The 19995-nt window shown below is 33.1% G+C and overlaps 1 protein-coding gene and 1 long non-coding RNA gene across 2 annotated transcripts in view; one reads left to right on the forward strand and one right to left on the reverse strand.

Moving 5' to 3' along the window:
* LOC126893487 (collagen alpha-5(IV) chain-like) overlaps positions 1-19995 on the reverse strand; it is a 208400-nt gene that overhangs the window by 112745 nt on the left and 75660 nt on the right. The window lies entirely within an intron of this gene.
* Positions 11-19658, forward strand: LOC126910580 (uncharacterized). The gene is made up of 3 exons (XR_007705274.1): positions 11-440; positions 19333-19489; positions 19561-19658. It is a non-coding gene; the product is annotated as an uncharacterized LOC126910580 (long non-coding RNA).

The following is a 19995-nucleotide window of genomic DNA, read 5'->3' on the forward strand; positions in this document are numbered from 1 at the left end:
ATATGTTGATTATCGCCTTCGGGAAAACATTTCTATAAATAGCCCTGATTACTGGGTTTATTTTATTTAGCCACAGATTATATGAAAAGGTTTTCTTGTTATTTTGATGCAGTCTGTGATTAAATAAGTGGAGGGATATTGATTAAAGTGTCAGTCGATATTATTACCATAGATTGTAAGTATAGTCATGTAGTTTTCAGATTTTGGTTGCACTCAGCTATATTAGTGATTGGTAAATTGCATTCTCGTTATTTTTCGTTGGTATTTCTTAGAAGATTTTTCGGTAAATTCAATTGAAATTAATATGTTCAAATTAATTACTCATAAACTATTTCTTTTTTAATTAAATGTATATTTTTCTAAATGCCAAAAAAATTACTATTGGACGTTTATGATGTACAAAACTCTAACATGTATGAAGACGTGATGTATTTTTTCAGGTATGCTTACTTAAATTTTATATGTTATTGATATTGTTAATGTCATAGTGATGTTGAATATTAAATATAAATTGTAATATGTTTATTTAAATGTTAATTATGTGATTATAATGTCGGTTATAAGTATTTGGTATTGGAATTCCTATTTAAATTTTCTCGTGGCTTTTATGAATTTTTTATACGTTCTTATTAATATGATTATTTTTGTTTGATTTTTTTGTTAACTGTCTGATTAAATTGAACTTTGTTTTTTAAAATCTTGCTATTGTGATGAAGTATTCATTTTTTAATTTAAAAAATATTGAAATTAATTTTACTTGAATTGCGTTTTCTACATTTGCAAGTTGTTTTTTCCTGAAATTAATAGTATGTGCTAAATATGAATTTATAATTCATGTTAATTACTTGGGCTAGATAATTTATGTTTAGATATATTTTAATTGTAGTATAGAATATATAATAATTGCTATTAGAAATGATTTCGTTTTTAATCAACAATTGGGTTTATATTTTTAAAGATTTTTACCATTTCTTTTCTATCGCATTTTTTTATCGTTTTACATTAAAACAATATTAGCTCTCATTTTGTCTAATCAAAATCTACCTAAACATATAGAGCATTTATTTTTATACTTTTATTTAACGTATTGTTCTTTCCGTCTAATTAAATTGTCTATTCTGGTACATAAGGCAACTCACTACTTGAAAATATTTTTTACTTGAAAGAAATTATTTTGTTTGAACAAGTAATACTACCTTGTATTATACTCACCTTCTGTATTATTTATATGTTATTCATTTATTTTTAAATTCTTTAAGTTATTGAGGCTACACTAAGCCTCATTTTTAATGTTGACTTTTTTTTAATCATTGAAATAATAATATTTGAAAAATATAAATCTCCATTTAATCGAACTCTTAAAAGAAAAAAAATTCGTTTTATTCACAGTGGTACAGAATTTAGTTAGTTAATTGCCATTTTCTTGTTCCGTCAATCGAAAGTTCCAAAGTAATTTTATGTCATTTTTAACACGCTTATATTAGTTTCACTTGTATGTTGTGTGTTAGTTTGTCAGTCTCCACCAGCTACGTGTTATTATAATCCCGTACCCCGTCGTCTATGGCCTTGAGACTAGACGTCGTAACGTATTCACCCCACCCCGCTCACTACTCACTGATAACAATATTTTCCTGTATAATTTTATTTTTGGTTTTCGTACCCGTACACGCGTGCCTGTCATTAATTATATATATAAAAACAAATTTTTATTTTGACTGACCAATACCGCCCGCGTCTAATGCGCCCTACGTATATATATTTATATATTCCTACCGCCGCTGACGCCATTCATACCTTAGGTATAACGTTTCCCCCCGCCCACAAAACAAAGCTATACCTAGTGCATGATACGTTTACGTACTTATGTTGCCTTACATGTATATATATATATATATATTCTAATTACTATTAAAAATATAAATTAACACGCTTTATTCTCATTAAGAGATATAGAGTGTATTCATTCCGATTACAAAGGATGATTCCCGTATCGTCATTTTTCGTCACTACCACCATGTTCCGGGAGTGGATAATTTAGCGCCTGCTGCTTTCCTTGGATGTGGTAGCCGTTTCTCAGACTCCCTCCCCTGAATCGAACCCTGATTTCCCGTTACAACCATGATATTGATAGTAACTTCTATAATAACATGAAACTAAAAAGTGAAAAATAAATATAGTTTAAAAAGACACGCTTTTAAAGCACATTGAACTAAAAAGTTAAAAATAATTTTTAAAATAAGCTTAAAACAATAATGAACGAAAAATACTAGTATTATTGTGATAAAATCGTGGGTGCTTTGTGCCATATTTTTCGTATATTAAGCGCCCGACGTTTTTATCACAATACTAGTATTTTTCGTTCACTATAGTTTTAAGTTTATTTAAAAAATTAATTTTAACTCTTTGTTTGATGTGCTTTTAAAGCGTGTTTTTTTAGTTTTTATAACTATATTTATTTAAAATGTAAAAATGCTTATGTTTGTCAAGTTGGTTATCACTTTTTTAATTTTATACATACATTAATTCACCTATGTGATATATATATATATATATATATTTAATAAGAAATCTACATGTATCTTAAAAGTTTTTTATAATCAATTAAGTTAACATGAAGAAAATTCACTTAAAATGTTGTATTTTTTTAATATTGCTTATTATTTTCATGTGTTGATTGATTTGACTGGTTAAAGTATTATAATAGTAATAATATGGTGATTATCTTTAAGGTATATTTGATAGTACATATTATATAATACATATTATACAAATTGCTTGTCAAATAATTGAATGTCACTTACATTCAAAGTAATAAAAAAGTGGGCAGTAATAAACTAACATGACTAAAGAGTATTCACTAAGATGATTACTGAGATATATCTTGTTGCTAATATGCACTTCTAGTATAAAAATAAGTGAGCTGTACTTTGCCAATGTGATTAAGAAGTCATGTCGCAAGTACGCACTTTTGAAGTGATTTTAAAAATAAGAAAAGATAATTTTAGTGGCAATCAAAAATATCAAATAAACCTATAGCCACAGATGTGATTAAAAAAAAAATCATGTTGTTATATTATGTTATCAAAGTTGGTAGTATTATTTTATTATTGGTTAAATTAATTGATAATTGAAAGAAGATATAATGTAGATCACATATAAATAAATCATTTATTAAAAAGAAAAAAATGTTTATCAATCTTGACAAAATAAGCATTTAATATTAAAATGTATTTTATAATTTTAGTCTAGTGTTTTCAAAAAATATTTATCATATCAAAAATAGATCTAGAACATAACAGTTATTATTAAATTTAAGTACTCTAAATAAAGTACCTTTATAACATTTTGGAAATTCCGATATCAATAAAATGGTTAACAATGAGTTTTACATTCAATTTTTTTAATATTAAATTCAATTATTTCATATGGTCGATTTTCTACTAATTTCTTGGTTGCACTACTATCTCCATCACATGTCAAGCAACATTTTTTACTATCTATGTAGTAATACAATAAATATAATTAGGTAATTGTATATAACTTTTTAATTACCAATCAAACAGTTATATTCAAGACCATGCATTTCGAAAATCCTTCCAGAATACAATCTACTTCCATGCATGTTGACGCTTTTTCAATTAAGAAAACATTGGTGATCTGGTATATATAGAATGTTCGAACTAGAAGCCCTTTGACAAATTATACAATATTTGTTGCACATTCCGACAAATAAAACTTTTAATACAATTATTGTTGCTTACGTGTACACATAACGTTAAAATTATTAGTTGACCTAAAATTTTCGGTTTGACGAGGAAAGTCATTAAGAGTTATTCCACTAATTTTTAAAAAAAATTTTATTACCACCATTTGATGTAAACATATTTTTGATTTTTAATGGCGACGTTAAAAGTTGGTATTTTAAACTTGATACTGTCTTAAAAACTATCATATATTTCTATGTACTATTATTTAGTATGTGTACGATTAGTGGTAGTTATATTTCTACCCTTAATTTCAGTTGTACTGGTGATGCAGTGTTCATTGATGTAGGAGTTCAAATATAGTTGATATTCGTGCGTATTTATTCGCTGTTCTCTCAAACATAGTTTGTTGATATTTCCATATAATTCATCATGAAAAATCTTATTGCTACTTGTTAGTTTTTATTTAGAGAGAAAACGAAAAACAAGTGTTCATTTTTTAATACATAGATATCATTACGTATTTCATTTCTTTTTTAAAACATAACCAACCAATTATTTTATCTTCTTATCACTTTGTTAGGCATGACAACATTTTTCCAGCGCCGCCACCACATAACGCGAATGCAAAAGTCCCACACGATGTTGCCGCATATTATATAATAATACGAGTAATCATACAATAATAGTACATTTACAACATCTAAACTCTGTACCATTACATATATAAATGTATTACCATCAATCGAATGACAGTCTTAACAAATTAAAAAAACGAACATTATTGAGCCGTGTAACAAGCAGACGAAATACTTAAAGTTCATGTAGAGACTTACTATTCTAGATAATGAGTAATAATGGGCACTTTCCCGGGAAAGTAAAATCATGGATATGTCTCGGAATTTTTTCTAGGAAAGTTCCCTAAATCAGAAAAGTATGCATTTTAAAATGAATTTTCTTATTGACTACACATGACGTTTAATAATAGTAAAAACTTAAATTCTATATTAATATTAAGTTCAAAAATATTTTATTTTTATGTTATGGAAAACTGTACACACATTAAATAACTATCAACAAATAATATTTATATATATATAATATTCAATTTCTTGTTAAACTTGGTTAGTTTTTAAACTTTTCGAAATTAATATTTTATAAAAATTAATGCCACATATACTTTGACAGTGTATTTTTAATAAATATAATTTCTGTATTGCCATTTAGTGTGTTTATAAACTCATAACAATGTGTCTTTTACCAATTAGCCAAAAAAAACCAATTAGCTACGAGTATTTGTAATTCCTTATACATTATACATGTATATTAACTCAAAAAAATTTGAACCTTTAAATGTTTATATATATATTATATTGATATGGACGCTTTGTACGGGTACGAAACCCAAAAATAAAATTATACAGGAATAGTGTTCTAGATGATTGTTGAGCGTAACGAAGGGTGGGGTGAATGTGTTACGACAGTCTAGTCTCAAGGCCATAGACTACGGTGCGCGAGAATAAGATCACGTGGCGCGTAGAGAGTTACAAACTTAAAATAAACATACTGTTAATATAATTTATTAACTCGATAAGACATTCATCATCATTTAAATCATAACTGTTCATAGCAAAGTTATTAATTCAGAAACATCAATATGTTCTTCAATAGTTAAATCACTGCCAAGTGTTTTTGGATTTAAAAGGTGTGCTGCGATTTGAACTGGATTAACTATATTTTTTAATCGTTTAATTACATTTCCAAAAGGGTTTTTTTGTCTTCTACATCTTCCACATCTATCTCTTCAACAACCTCAGTTAATCGTATCTTTAAATTTTTAACCATAGGACAAACTTTATGAATAATGGGTTTATCGCCTTCTAAAAGTGTAATTTCATTGACAAAAGGTTCTATTAGTTGTATCAGTGAATCAAAAGTTTTCCATAAAGATTCCATTAAAATAGTATGAACGTGATTTTTAAATAATATCGCAACATCTTCATCAATTACTGCCTATTTTAATACCCGTTAGACTTAAAATTGACTATTTATGTCTTTAGGAGAGAGTTTTGAAAGTTGGACTTTCTTTTCAAAAAATAATTTTTTTTAACTTAACTTTTGAAAATGTTCTGGAAAGTCTAACACCTATGTACATATCTTAAATTAAAGCTAATATATACTTACATTTGAAATAAAAATAGATGGACCACGGCTTGTCTTCATGGTGAAAACCACCACTACCGTATCAGAAAAAGTGCATTTGTTGTGTGAAAAATTTCGATTTTTAAATTTTAACTTTAAAATGCTATAACTTTTTTAAAAATATACAAATCAATAGAATTATTTCGTCATTAGTAATATGTTCTTATAGCTTTCATTTGACATACTTTTTTTGATAATCTGATCTCTTCCCTTTATACAGAGAGGGTTCAAAACTTGAAAAACACGTATAAAGTAAAGAATTTTTTCAACTTAACTTTTCAGTGTTTCGGAAAGTCTGACATATAATACATAGCTTAGATAAAAGCTTTTGTAATGTACTTCCTTTTGAAAAAAAATAGAGGGTCCAGGTACTTATCTTCTAAGTATAAATGAACTTCTAAGTTGAAGAATAGAGAATCATTTTTTTCAAAAATCGTGAAATTTCTTTAACATTAAACCTTCATCTTTACGATTTTTCTTTGACGTTTTTTTTTAATAAGCGGAATCATTGTTTGATCCGGAACATACATGGAAAATTCAGCGGGCATTGAATTATTTTGTAATAACAATGGCGTAAAAATAATACATTCTGTGAGGTAGATGGTTGATGAAGGTCTATGTCAATTAAAATTAAAAGAGTTTATTAATAGTGTATTTTAATTGTCATTAGAGATTTATGATTCTCTTAATTGAGCAATCTTGGAAAATTACTTCTTTGAATGAATTTCTGTTTTTGCGCTTAATATTGGTGCTTTTTTGTCACTTAAATCTTCTTTCATTTGAAGTAGTGTATTCTTCTTGCATGCTTTTATTAAGTGTATTTTTATTTTTGTTGCATTTTTTATTGTGCATATTTACAATACCACGCAGTTTTGTATTTTTTGGTTACTTCATTAAAATATTATTTTGATACAAATTTAGATTTTTTTATCATTTTAAAACAGTTAACACCACTTAAGATTTTAAAGTAAAAGTAAAATGCACTATATGCCAATTAAATTTTTTAAAGAAGTAAAACAATGAATGCGTACTAGTCGCTACACTGTACAGGAAATACAGGAACAAGTAATAACGGGCATATTAGTAAATATTATTATTATACACTTTGTATTTTGTATTATGTGATATACTGGTTGCTGTACACGATAAGTTTGTATTTTCCCAGTTGATAATTTATATTTAGTAAAAATTTAGTTATATTAGTAATAGGGCATTATTATTACACCAAAATACTGCACTCAGTCTTCCAAAATAAAACAATTAGATACGTCACATAAAAATAATTATAATGGTAATATTGGGGATTGCGAGTCTTGAAGAAAATTTCCGGGAAAGTAACTATTCCCAGAAACTTATTGAGAATATTTTCTCAGAGACATCACTAATAATAAGTCATATTTCGTCTTAAAGCTTCGCTTGGATCATTGGCTCTCAGTGACTTTAGTAATAACTGGCATGCCATCGATGTCTACGTCATTAGATTCGAGTTCTAATTTTCTTTCTTCATTTCATCCTATGCAGTAGTAAGAACTACTTCGACTATCTCAGTTTGAATATTCAAAAAACCTCTACTACACAAAACGGGAAAGTCGAGAAATCCTGCAAATTCTTGTAGCTGAGTATGACCAATTCCAATTGCACGACTAGCATTTACGACAGCTTTATTTATCCGCATCTCCGCCTGTTTCAAATCCTCTGTATGTAGTTTAGTTTTTATCATACAAACTTTACATTTGCATGTGATAACTATAACTGATGAAAAGTCATAGATCACTTCAGACTCATTTCCATGTTGAAAAACGAGCAATCATATATATTCTTCTACCAGTTAATTCTCTAAAAAATTAAGTTTTTATTGATTACATTGTTTAAGTAAATTAATAATGAAATGCTTTTGGTTATTCGATTCATTTTGACTAATCGATAAAACACTATTTATTTCCATATGGAAACTATGTTCTGACGTGCTATAGTCACACGAGTAAAAATGATATAGAAAAAGCTATTTATAAATATTGCAAATAAAATTATAAATAATTTTTAATTATTTAAGGAGTTGCAGCTAAGTATGGAATTATTATTTTATCAATAAATAAACCCAATTTTTAATTTTTTTATTTATTACTTTTTCGAGGGAATTAATTGCAATATTTTCCATTTGTTTTCCATACTCCGTAGAAGACGAAGTCAAACTACCACACAAAATATCATGAACTGTAGATTTGTAAGAGGTGCAAGGGCGCATTTTGCAAATTTTACCGAAATTTGATGCGATTAGTCTATTTTGTCTCTCAACAAGCCATCTTTAATTATTAGCTTGTCTAGTTTCGCGTTTCAATAAATCTTTATCATTTTGGGATAAGGTTAAATTCTGAATAAATTCGTCTTTCTTTATTTTTATTATTATTATGTGTAACAGTTATGATTCATAACTTATGAAAGAAAAACTTACCGGGGCTGTTATTTGTAATTTGTGCATCACGTGTAAAAAGTTCCCTCCCGAGTTAAATGAAATTAGAATATCATTTCGCAAACCTATAATAATAAAGATGAGACAGTATGATTGATTACTACTCAAGTAGGGGTTTATTGTAAAAAAAATAATATAATAATAAAATAATCATAACTATATATTTTAAAATTTAAAAACATAACTTGCAATTGTGAAAAAAGTTTTGTTTTAGATAAGATTTATATTGCGATTTTCAATATTACACAGTTTTTTAAAAGGACTTTATTTTAGAAAGATCGCGTTTTTTTGTAAAGGGCGCATATGTAAGTGGCGGATTTGTTAGTAATGCTGTAACAAAACATATTGAGTACGCAGTATATTTAGCTACTGCTTAGTTACTGTTTCGTTAGTTAATGTATACTGTACATTACTAAATCTGAAAATCTTTTTTTATTATCATTTTTGCCCCTCCCCCTGAAAATTAATTTATAACCAATATTGATGACTAAAGTGCAATATGAAACTATTAGATATTTTTTTATTAAATACCTTCAATTTTATCGTATAATGTTTCTTCGGCATTTTTTCGATATTTTATTGCTTTTATCACTGCCGTCCGAAATCTCAATATTTTTTGAAATAAACTTTCTTAAGTAACACGGGTACTCTTACTCGATAATATGCTACTCGGGTATATAAATCATAACAAAATTAAAGTTTGGTTTGGAATACTATTACTGTTTTATGCTTAAATAATAAAAAAAAAAAATACAGAAAAAATTATTATTTTAAGAAAAACTACTTGCTCACTTTAAATACACTACTACGACCACCTCAGCCACGTCCACCTCGGTCACGTCCACCTCGGTCACGTCCACCTCGGTCACGTCCACCTCGGCCACGATCATAAAAATTGTTTATGATTACCATTTTACTGAAAAAAAATGTATATTAATATACATTAATAGTATATTAAATATACTATTATGACCTCGGCCACGTCTACCACGGCCACGTCCACCTCGGCCACGTCTACCTCGTTCGACGTCCACCTCGGCCACCATCGTAAAAATTATTTATGATTACCATTTTACCTCTGGTAATTTATTTGGTTGCGTTTTTTCCAACTGGATATTTTCCTCGTCGGACCATTTTATAGCTAATATTTCATCTTCGTTGTAATGTCGCTCCATTAAGCTCTCCATCCTCTCATACATTTCCACAGACAATGCTAGAGATTCGTTCATCATACAAACAGTAGTATGGACACAGATTTCTAACGTTTTGAATGCTGTCTTTCTCAGTATTTTGTAAATCACAAATTAAAAATGTATTTTCGCCTAATTCTTATTTTATTTTATATGTTCCCTTATATAAAAAAAATAATTTTTTTACTTCCCTCCCAACTGATGCTCGTAATATTTAATAAAAGATTTATTAATATCTGCGTTTGCTCTTCTATTTTTTTGCTTTATCCCTTATATTTTTTCTAACTATTTCTACTATATCCTCATTTATTTTTACTTCAGGGAAATTAATAATGTGTTTTATCGGTATTATAGGTGGTTTCTTTTTTTTTTTTTTGGGAACCCTCCTTTACAATATATTCTTTTATTATTTTATTTAATATAGCCATTGTAGTAGCTCTTTTAAGAGCTTATAATTTTACATATTTTGAAAACGTATCAATAATGGCTAGTACATATTGTACACCTTCTTTACTCTTTACTAGCGGTCCTAACATGTCTAATGAGCAAATTTCTAATACTTGTGTTGGTGTACGGATTATTTGAGGTTCTGCCGTATTTTTATTAAGTACTTTTGTCTTGTGACACAGATCACATGACCGTATTATTTTTACTGTTATTCTCGACATACCTTTAAAAACACAGTTCTCCTTCTCACAGGTCTCCCAAATCAATTCTATAACTAAAACCATTGGTATCATAACACGCCATTCTTTATTGTCTATTCTCTCTAACCATAAATTCTCGGCGATTATGTGGTGTTTATACTCGGACGGTTTTAAAATAACTTAATGTCTTAATTTTCTTATTTGTTCATCCTCCTCCTGTATTTTACCAATATTTTTCAATTTGTTAAGTTCTTTATTATAGTGAACTATAGTTATTTTTGCTATAACTAATCTTTTTGCGACCCCCGGAATTACCTCCTGATTATACACTAGGTATGGTGTTAATGTATCAGGTACTATATTATGTTTATTCTGTATGTATTTTATTTCTAATTTAAATTCTTGGTAGATTTCTGAATTATCGTAATATACAGGGTGATTTTTTTATCATAACCCACTCAATTACTTGCAGAATAATAATAATTTAAACATTTTTTTTTTCATTATCTTTAGTTACACATTATTCTTGAATTTTTAACTATGTAATACTTTTTAAGTTCATCCCTTATGCCTTGGAGGGGGTCAACTTTGTTTTTTTAAATGGTAACACATATTTTTAATTTAATAAAATGTNGGGGGTCAACTTTGTTTTTTTAAATGGTAACACATATTTTTAATTTAATAAAATGTTTGAGTTTTTAATTTAATAGTAAATGGCATTTGAATTTTTAATATAACTTTATTAGCTTATTAGATATAAACATTTAAAGTTTCAAATTTTTGAGTTAATATACATGTATAATACACATGGGATTGTAAATACAGGTAGCTAATTGGATTTTTATGACATTGCTGTCTCAGTCACGGATTGTTTATTATCAATTATGATTATCATTAGATATACTTTCTGTATTGTCAGTTAGTGTATTTATAAACTCATAACAATGTGCCTTACTACAACTGATAATAACAATGCTGTGTACCTGCTAATATCGATGTTATAAAAAACCAATTAGCTACCTGTATTTGTAATCCCTTATGTATTATACCTATATATTAACTTAAAAATTTTAAACTTTAAATGTTTACATCTAATAAACAAATTAAGTTTTATTAAAAATTCAAATGCCATTTATTATTGAATTAAAAACTCAAACATTTTATTAAATTAAAAATATGTGTTACCATTTAAAAAAACAAAGTTGACACCCTTACCAGGCATAAGGGATGAACTTAAAAAGTATTACATANGGATGAACTTAAAAAGTGTTACATATTTAATATTTCAAGTATAATGTGTAACTAAAGATAATAATAAAAAAAAAATTTTAAATTATTATTATTCTGTAAGTAATTGAGTGGGTTATGATAAAAAAATCACCCTGTATACATAAATATAAAATTGAACTCTACTTTGAGTTTTTATCATTTGCTGATCAAATAATATGTGTTTACTGATGTATATTTTTAAGTACTAAACTCTAGAAGCCTATGTTAATCTTATATGAGTACTTTATATACACCTTAGAATTAATGATAAAATTATAAAAATAAAAAAAACAAATAAATTGTTATTTATACAACTTTTTTGCTGTTGCTTTCTTCTTCGGGGGTAGTTTGCTGTTTCAGGGGGCGGTGCTTTTATGTTTAGGAGGCTTCTTATTCCTACAATTTTTGGTTACATGGCCTTTTTTTTTACAAAAGTTACATGCTGCTAAATTGAACATAATAAATAAGATTGAGAATTTAGACTATATTTAACAATTACTATAGTAAGGTTCGTTTTTTATAACTGTAATACAAGGAATTTAGATAAAACGATAAAGATAACTGTTTTTTGGATTAACCTTATCACATATTATGGTATCAAAAGCACTTGATATCATACGTGCTAAACATGTTATTTACCGCGCGGCTAACGCGGTTTTTCGTTCAATATTAAAATTAATTTTATTTACTTGAGTCACAACATATACCTCATATAACAACATATAACAACATATACCTCATCATAGTATAATATATTAAATGACTTACCTTCAAATAGCACAAGTCACAAGTCTGTGACGAATAGAGTTAAAGTTGAATAAAATAAATTTATTTTTTAACATTTTTTTTGTTTTTATTTCATTTTCTGTAACTATATTTTTGTATAATAAGGGTCAATCCCGTAGAATAAATAAATAAATAAATAATTTATAAAATAAAAAGAAAATTTAAAAATGTATCACTTTCTCGAATACCTCTAAAATTACACCGTTAAAATGTTTCAAATTTAAATATTATTTTATTTATTAAATAAAATATGTTCCTTATCCCATGATAATAAAAAATCCCAAATAATTTCCATATGTTCTTTGTTATGAGGAATAACTGGGGGTTTACTTGACTTGATAATATGGCGTATGTTATTATTTATGAAACATATTGAACCACTTTTACCATTGACATGCACTTGATTGATCCTACATATCTCTGTGAATACTTCAATGTTATAAAAATCATTTTCTGTGGTTCCAGTTTCTTGGAAAAATAGTATATTTGATTTTAATAATATTTTATCAGCAAGTATGTGTTCGAAATATTTATTTAATGATTTTATATTGTGTGAAACACAATATATAGACAGATTGTCTGATGTTAAAAATGAAAATTTATGTTTTATTTCAAACAACCGTAGTCTAGCCATTTCAACATTGACTTTTGCAGATGGTTTAGGTGTGTTAGAGTGTATACTTGAGTGCCGCGCATACAAAACAGAAATAAGGTAGGCGACACAAGTTCGGGTTTAATTTGAAAAGGCGTCGAGCCGTTTATTAGACTAAGATTATAAAAGTAAAGCGTAACAGAAAATAACACTGATACAAGATTTCACAATATGAAAATAAATGTTGATGGTTTTGACAAGTGTATATTATAAGCGGTTCGAGAATCTGACGTTTGGTGGTGTCACGAAGATGACTGACTGCACGTATTATTGCGGCGGGATATTCGACGCGAGGCATTTGTTGGACTTTACACCACGACGATGTGTAACGCGTGTGTGTAACGGTCCGGTTTACAGTGAAGCGGTGGCTGAGAAGGAGCTGTAAGACCGCGTGGTGTCAACGTTTGACAACACCGTGGCCGTGTCAAATACCCCCCCACCAAGCCGCCGCTGTACTCTAAGAGCAAATTGAAATAGCGTATATGGCGTTCCGTTTTGGTCAAATATATTAAAGGCGCATAGCGCAATAACAAGCCGCAATACTTACGTTGTATGTTTGATGGTTGGTAATGCCCCGCGGAGTGCGCGTAGCAGGCAGGGGAATTGGGAATATAGTTCCCGCGCATATCGCTCTTGGGGTGGGGGGGGGCTCTTACTCAACCGGGGACTCCGGTTGTGCTGGGGAGGTGGGACAGGAGAGGAATAGGTCCATCTCCCGTACCAGGCCGTCGTCCTACAGTTCCATCGGCGTCTCCGGCTGCTCCTTCTGTGCGGTGATGGCTGGTGTCGTCTCTTGTGCCGGCGCCGCCAGAACCCCGTCCACATATACGCCCGACGGGCGGCTAACGACAGTCGTCGTCACTGTTGGTGGTGGTGGTGCTGCTGCTGATGCTGCTGTTGTTGGCGCGGATGTTGTTGATGTTGATGTTGTTACTGCTCATGCTAAAAATAACAAAAAAAAAAACTACTAACTTTGTTTTTTCATACATGAGACCGTGGCTCTTACTCGGCCGGGGGCTCCGGCTGTGCTGGGGAGGTGGGGCAGGAGAGGAACAGGTCCATCTCCCGAACCAGGCCGTCGTCCTCTAGCTCCATCGGCGTCTCCGGCTGCTCCTCCTGTGCTGGTGTCGTTGCTGGTGTTGACGCCGCCAGCACCCCGTCCACATACATGCCCGACGGCCGGCTGACAATAGCTGTTGTCACTGCTGGGGTTGCTGCTGATGTTGTCGGTGTTGTTGATGTCGTTGGTGGTGCTGTTGTTGTTGTTGTTGCTCATGCTGAAAAATAACAAAAAAAAACTACTAACTTTGCTTTTTCATACATGAGACATGAATTTTCCTTGGTGGGGACTGGTCCGTTAAGAACACGCCTTTACCGAGGCGTTCGGTTAATCTCACGGGGCCCCACCACTTCGGTGCAAAACCCGCACAAAATTGTCTATTCGCGTTTGATAAGTGATGCGCTTTATAGTACACAACGTCGCCGACCGCGTATTTTGTTTTGATATGAACGGGCGGCGGTGTTATTTTTGTGCTAGTGATTTGTCGTTCGCGTTCTAACCGGTCGTTATTGATAGTAGCAGGTGCTACCGGTTGTACTCGCTGTAGTAGCCAATCACCCGGTTTCTTACCTTCTCTACCTAATACGAGTACGGACGGTGCGTATCCGGTAGTCTCGTTGCGCCTATTGCGTAGAGCGAACAACAAAGGTGGCAATTTTGTATCCCAAGATGTATGACTCGACTCTGTTAATAAAGCGCGAAGTCCTTTTTTTAACTCTTGGTTCTTTCGTTCTACTGGGTTAGCCCGTGGGTGGTATATCGGTGTAATCCAGGCCTCTGCCCCCCACCGATTTATCGCGTCGATCATTTCTTTGGACACGAGCGCACAGCCGTTGTCGCTTAAAATTACTTAAAATAACCGTAGCGTGAAAAGAACTCCCTTTCTAGCGCGTCTACAATCGTTTTCGTTGTAGGTGCGCCTATGGGGTACGCTTCGGTCCACCTGCTGAAGCAGTCAGTTACCACTAATAGGTTCGTCTTGCCCCTTGGTGTTCTAGGGTACGNTCCTGCTGAAACAGTCAGTTACTACTAATAGGTTCGTCTTGCCCCTTGGTGTTCTAGGGTACGGTCCCATCAGGTCGATACTGATTACTTCCCACGGCTGTCTGGGTTGGCGCTTGACCATCGGGTCTTCGGGGCGCCTGTTTAAGGGCTTAGTGCACGCGCAAATGTGACACGATTTTACGTACATGTGCACGGCGTTTCTTAACCCTTTACAGTAGAACCGTTGCTTGACCGCTCGGTGTGTTTCTCTCCATCCGGGGTGACATGATAGGGGATCGTCGTGGTACCGCCAAATTATATGTTGTACTTTGTTGGTGGGGACGACTATCGGTGCGTCAGCGCCTATACGAATACGTAAAACACCGTCCAACAAAAAAAATTTGTCCTTATTTTTCGCGGCCGGTTTTTCGTTCGCTATCGTAAGTTGCGCGTTTAAATTTTTTATGACCGAAGAGAGGAACTGGTCGTTGTTTTGCCACTCTCGTACTTCCCCCCCGTGAACGGTCGGTCGCAGATCGCGTCGTTTGCCTCGGTAATGGAGTAAATATTATCGAGAGTGGCGGTGGTTGTGGGCGGACTAGACATTGGCGCGCCTAACAAATTGTCGTCCAGGGCGTCTTCGTCAACAGGGGGTCCGTCAATTGGGTGACGTGACAACATGTCGGGTGCTTCGTTGTGTTTGCCCGGTACGTGTGTCGTGATGAAATTTTGGTTAACCAGGTGTAGCGCCCAGCGGGTCAACTTACTGTTTGTTCCCTTTGCTTTGTGCAGATAAGTTAGCGCTGAATTATCTGTGTATAACTCGAAAGCGGCATACTCTAAGTATGACCTAAATTTATCGGTTGCCCATATGATCGCTAGGCATTCGCGCTCGACAGCGGCATAACGTTTTTGTGTATCCGACAGCTTTTTACTCGCGTAAGCGACGATATCCTTTTCCCCCGGTTTTTGACCGTGTTGAAATAATACCGCCCCTATGCCTAGTTCACTAGCGTCGGTTTGTAGGCAAAAGATCCTTGTGTAGTCGGGGGAGGAAAGGCGTGGTGAATCGCATATTGCCCATTTGATGTGCTCGAAAGCGCGTTGTTGTGGTTGAGACCACGACCACTTCTCCCCTTCCTTTAAAAGGTGGGTGAGGGGATCGATGCTGTCAGCATAATTGTTGACAAACTGACTATACCAGTTGCATACCCCTAAAAATTTTCGTATATCCCTTACATTGCGTGGGACTGGAATATCGCGTATAGACTGTAATTTTTCCGGCTCTTTGTCTATGCCTAACCCATGCACCCGGTGTCCCAAAAAAGAAATTTCAGAATACCCGATCTTACACTTTTTAGTGTGGCTTGTTAGGCCATGACGCATTAGGCGTTCTAGAACTTTGCTAAGGTGGTCTAGATGTGTTTCGACACTGTCCGAAAAAATTAAAATATCGTCCAGATAGACTTGAACGAAGTCATCGATGTACCCCCTAAGTACTTCGTTCATTAAGCGTACGAAGGTCATGGGTGCATTCTTAAGTCCGAACGGAAGTACACGAAACTGAAATAAACCCTATTTTGTTCTGAACGCGGTGTATTCGCGTACGTTTTGCTGTAAAGAGCATTGCCAGTAACCCGATTTTAAATCGAGTGACGTGAAAACTTTCGCCCCCCTCATGCTTCTAATCATTTCGTTTAGATTAGGCATGGGATACGCGTCTGATACGGTCACATCGTTAAGTCGCCTATAGTCGACACATAAGCGATATGAGCCGTCTTTTTTCTTGGCCAGCACGACTGGTGCTGACCAAGGAGAAGTGCTGGGTTCTATCAGCCTTTGTGATTCCATGTCGCTTACCATTTCGTCTATCGCTTGTTGTTTGTGCAGCGGGTACGGATATGGTTTTTGCGCGATAGGCGTCGGGTCTTTTAGAACGATGTTGTGTTCGATAAACTTTGTGCGACCTACCGTGTCGTTAAAAACTGCAGAATAATTTTTTATCGTGCGCGTTAATAATGCGTGTGTATGTGGGCCGCCTGCTATATCTAGTGTTGAGAGATCTACGTCGGGTAGCGTGTGCTGAGTACTCGCTTTCCAATAAGCTGTAGTGTGTCGCGTCGCGCCCAAGTGAATTGTACATGCAGCGTAGTCCCAGGAGACTTCCTGTTCTGTTAGAAAGTCGTGTCCCAGGAGTACGTCACAGTACAGATTCTCTAAGATAACAGCCGTAAACTTTACTTGTAGATCCGCAATTTTTGTTATAAAAGTGGCTGTGCCGGCCGTGTCTGTTGTGTGGCCGTCAGCTAATCTAACTGGGGGTGTTTGTCCGTTGTGCACAATTCCGAATTTGTGAGCTGTTGCTCGAGTGGTATACGATTTTTGCGTTTGAGAGTCGAGTAAGGCCGTCACAAAGCCGTCAAATTCCAGCTCCACAGCGGGAGTAGTAATTTTACGCGGGCGTGTTTGTGCGGCAATACTCAGGTGGTTAGCGGTTCGAACGGGGAGCGTTGAAACGGTTTGTTCGCAGGCAGTATTAATTGCCATAAGCGGGTAGGCCGTTCCTTCCGTATTCCCCTCCCCCACGGTGCCCAACATATCGTAGGCCTGACTCGCGCTGTAGTCGTTACCTATTACGTCTACGAACGGGTGACCAGTATTTTGAATAATCTTATGGTCCTCATTGTGGTTGAGGGGTGTGGTGGTGGTGAGGTGTGGTGCTACAGCGTGACCACTATAATGTCAGTGGGGCTGTAGGGGTGTTGGCGAAGGTGGTGTGATAGAAGTGTGGTTGATAGTAAGATTATTTAAAATAGAGTCATTTTGTTCGCAGAAAGCGCATCCGTTTTTGCTACCCGAGTTGACTGAACGGGCGGTTTGGTCGGCGCTCTGATTAATATGATAATGTTTTGGGCGGAATTGTGTTTGTGAGCCCGGAGAATGGACTAGTTTCTCCGTGGCTACTGTCCGTTTCCCGGCACTGTGGGTCTGTTAGGACATTCGCTTTGCCAGTGATCGGCTCCGCAAAAGCGACAGGGTCGGGGGGGACGCGGATCGGGCGGTGCGTTTGGCCGAGGTCGCGTTCTTTGCGGTTGTTGCGAGGGTGATATAGCAGCCACGTACGGATTAGTGTTATTGATAAGTCTACCCGTACGTATCGGTCGGTCTAGATCGTTCGCGATTACGCGTAAGTCATCTAAAATACGCGGACATCGCATTCTTACGTTACCGTAATATTCGTTACGTAACAGACTGACTACCCGATTTGCAATGTGCTGCTCAGAGCAACTGGGGCGTTCGCGCATCGCTAGACGTTACTTATTTATGATAAATTCCGTCATGCGCTGATGTGGTCCCTGTTGCGTCGTCATGAGTTCGTTTTTTGTATTGTCGTTTTCTATATTTACGAAAGTAAAACTTGTACTTGGTTCAGGGTCACTTTCCTCAGGAACCTCATCTATTGTTATTTTATTTACATTTCTATTAATTGACCTATTATCATTATGTTGAACATATTTATTATAATTAGGTTTTTTCTCATACTGATTGTTTTTTTGTATATTATTATTGCGATAAAAGGGATTACGACGTTCTTTCGTTCGTTCCTCCTCCATTTTTCCCTGATCCTCTGCTTGTCTGTTTTGACTGACCTGATACATACTTTTCCTATTCGCGTCCTCCCCACCTAACAGCGTTGTAGCTTCTAGAAAAGTCTTTGACGGCATACTCACTAACATAGCCTGTATATAGCCAGGGAAATGACGCGCTATTATAACAATTGCTTTTGCCTCTGTTATTTTTTACTTATATTAAATTAAAATTAATATCAGGCTTTAAGTGAACCATTTATGATTCCTAAATTATGTTAATATATACATAAATGTGAGATTAAACTCTACTTTAGTTTTTATAATTTGCTGATCAAATTATCAAAAGCGTGTTTATCGATATATATTATTTTTAAGTACTAAACTTATACAACTTATGTTTGTCTAATAATATTGATTTATATATACCATAGAATTAATAGTGAAAATCAATAAAAACTAATCGGTTATTTTATTAAACATTTATTTAAAAATTTAAATAAATATATATTATGAATTGCAGCATTTTCATCTTTCTGCAGTTGCTGCTTTTACTGCAGTTGTTGCTGTTGCTGCTTTTGCTGTAGCTGCTGCTTTTTAGGGAGGGCGCTCTGCATTCATGCCATTTATGACCTTTTTTTTGACATTAATTACAAACTGCAAAATAGAAAGTAATTAATACACAAGAATAAGAATTTATACTCTATAGTTCATATATACTATAAGGTTCGATTTATATAAATTATAAATAAATTTATTATTATTATGTACCCGTCGCAAGATAATGTGTCACTGCACAGTAGTATAGATCCGGGAATTGTCTATGATTCAGGGAGTCACCTCTCCCCATCAGTCTTGTATATGGCATCATCGCTCACTCCTCTTTCTCCAAGTTATCATAGATCTCCTTAAATCGAAGAAGATCTAATACTAGACCTGTAAGTATAGTTTTATCACTCGTTTAAATATTTTTCTAATAGCTTAGATCGCACTTAATGGTTTTTTGTAGGACGATGGCATTTAGAGAGGCAAATTATATTTTTTAAACCAAATTCAAATATTTAGTTAACTCACTGTATATATAAATTCACAACAAATGTATTTATACGTAAGGTAAACTATCATAAATAAACGAATATTTCACGGAAACACTACTAATAACTAAACAGTAATAATTAAATTAATTTTAAAATAAAACTATAAATTACTTAATCTATTTTTTTGTGCAAAGAATTTAAATATTTTGTTATTCACCAGGAGTATAATTGTAAACACAAATATAATTTTTAAAGATTTCAGATAAGTAATTTTTTTCTCAATATTATTTTTTTCAAAAAAATTATTATCATTTCAAGTTAGTAAGTATTTTAAGTTAGGTAAGTTGGGGTAAATTATTAATATATATTAGAGTGTCCCTTATTTTGAAAATTTTAGAAATTCTTCG

The sequence above is a fragment of the Daktulosphaira vitifoliae genome, unplaced genomic scaffold (genome assembly GCF_025091365.1).
Source record: "Daktulosphaira vitifoliae isolate Bord-2020 unplaced genomic scaffold, ASM2509136v1 Scaffold_1, whole genome shotgun sequence".
Classification (NCBI taxonomy): domain Eukaryota; kingdom Metazoa; phylum Arthropoda; class Insecta; order Hemiptera; family Phylloxeridae; genus Daktulosphaira; species Daktulosphaira vitifoliae.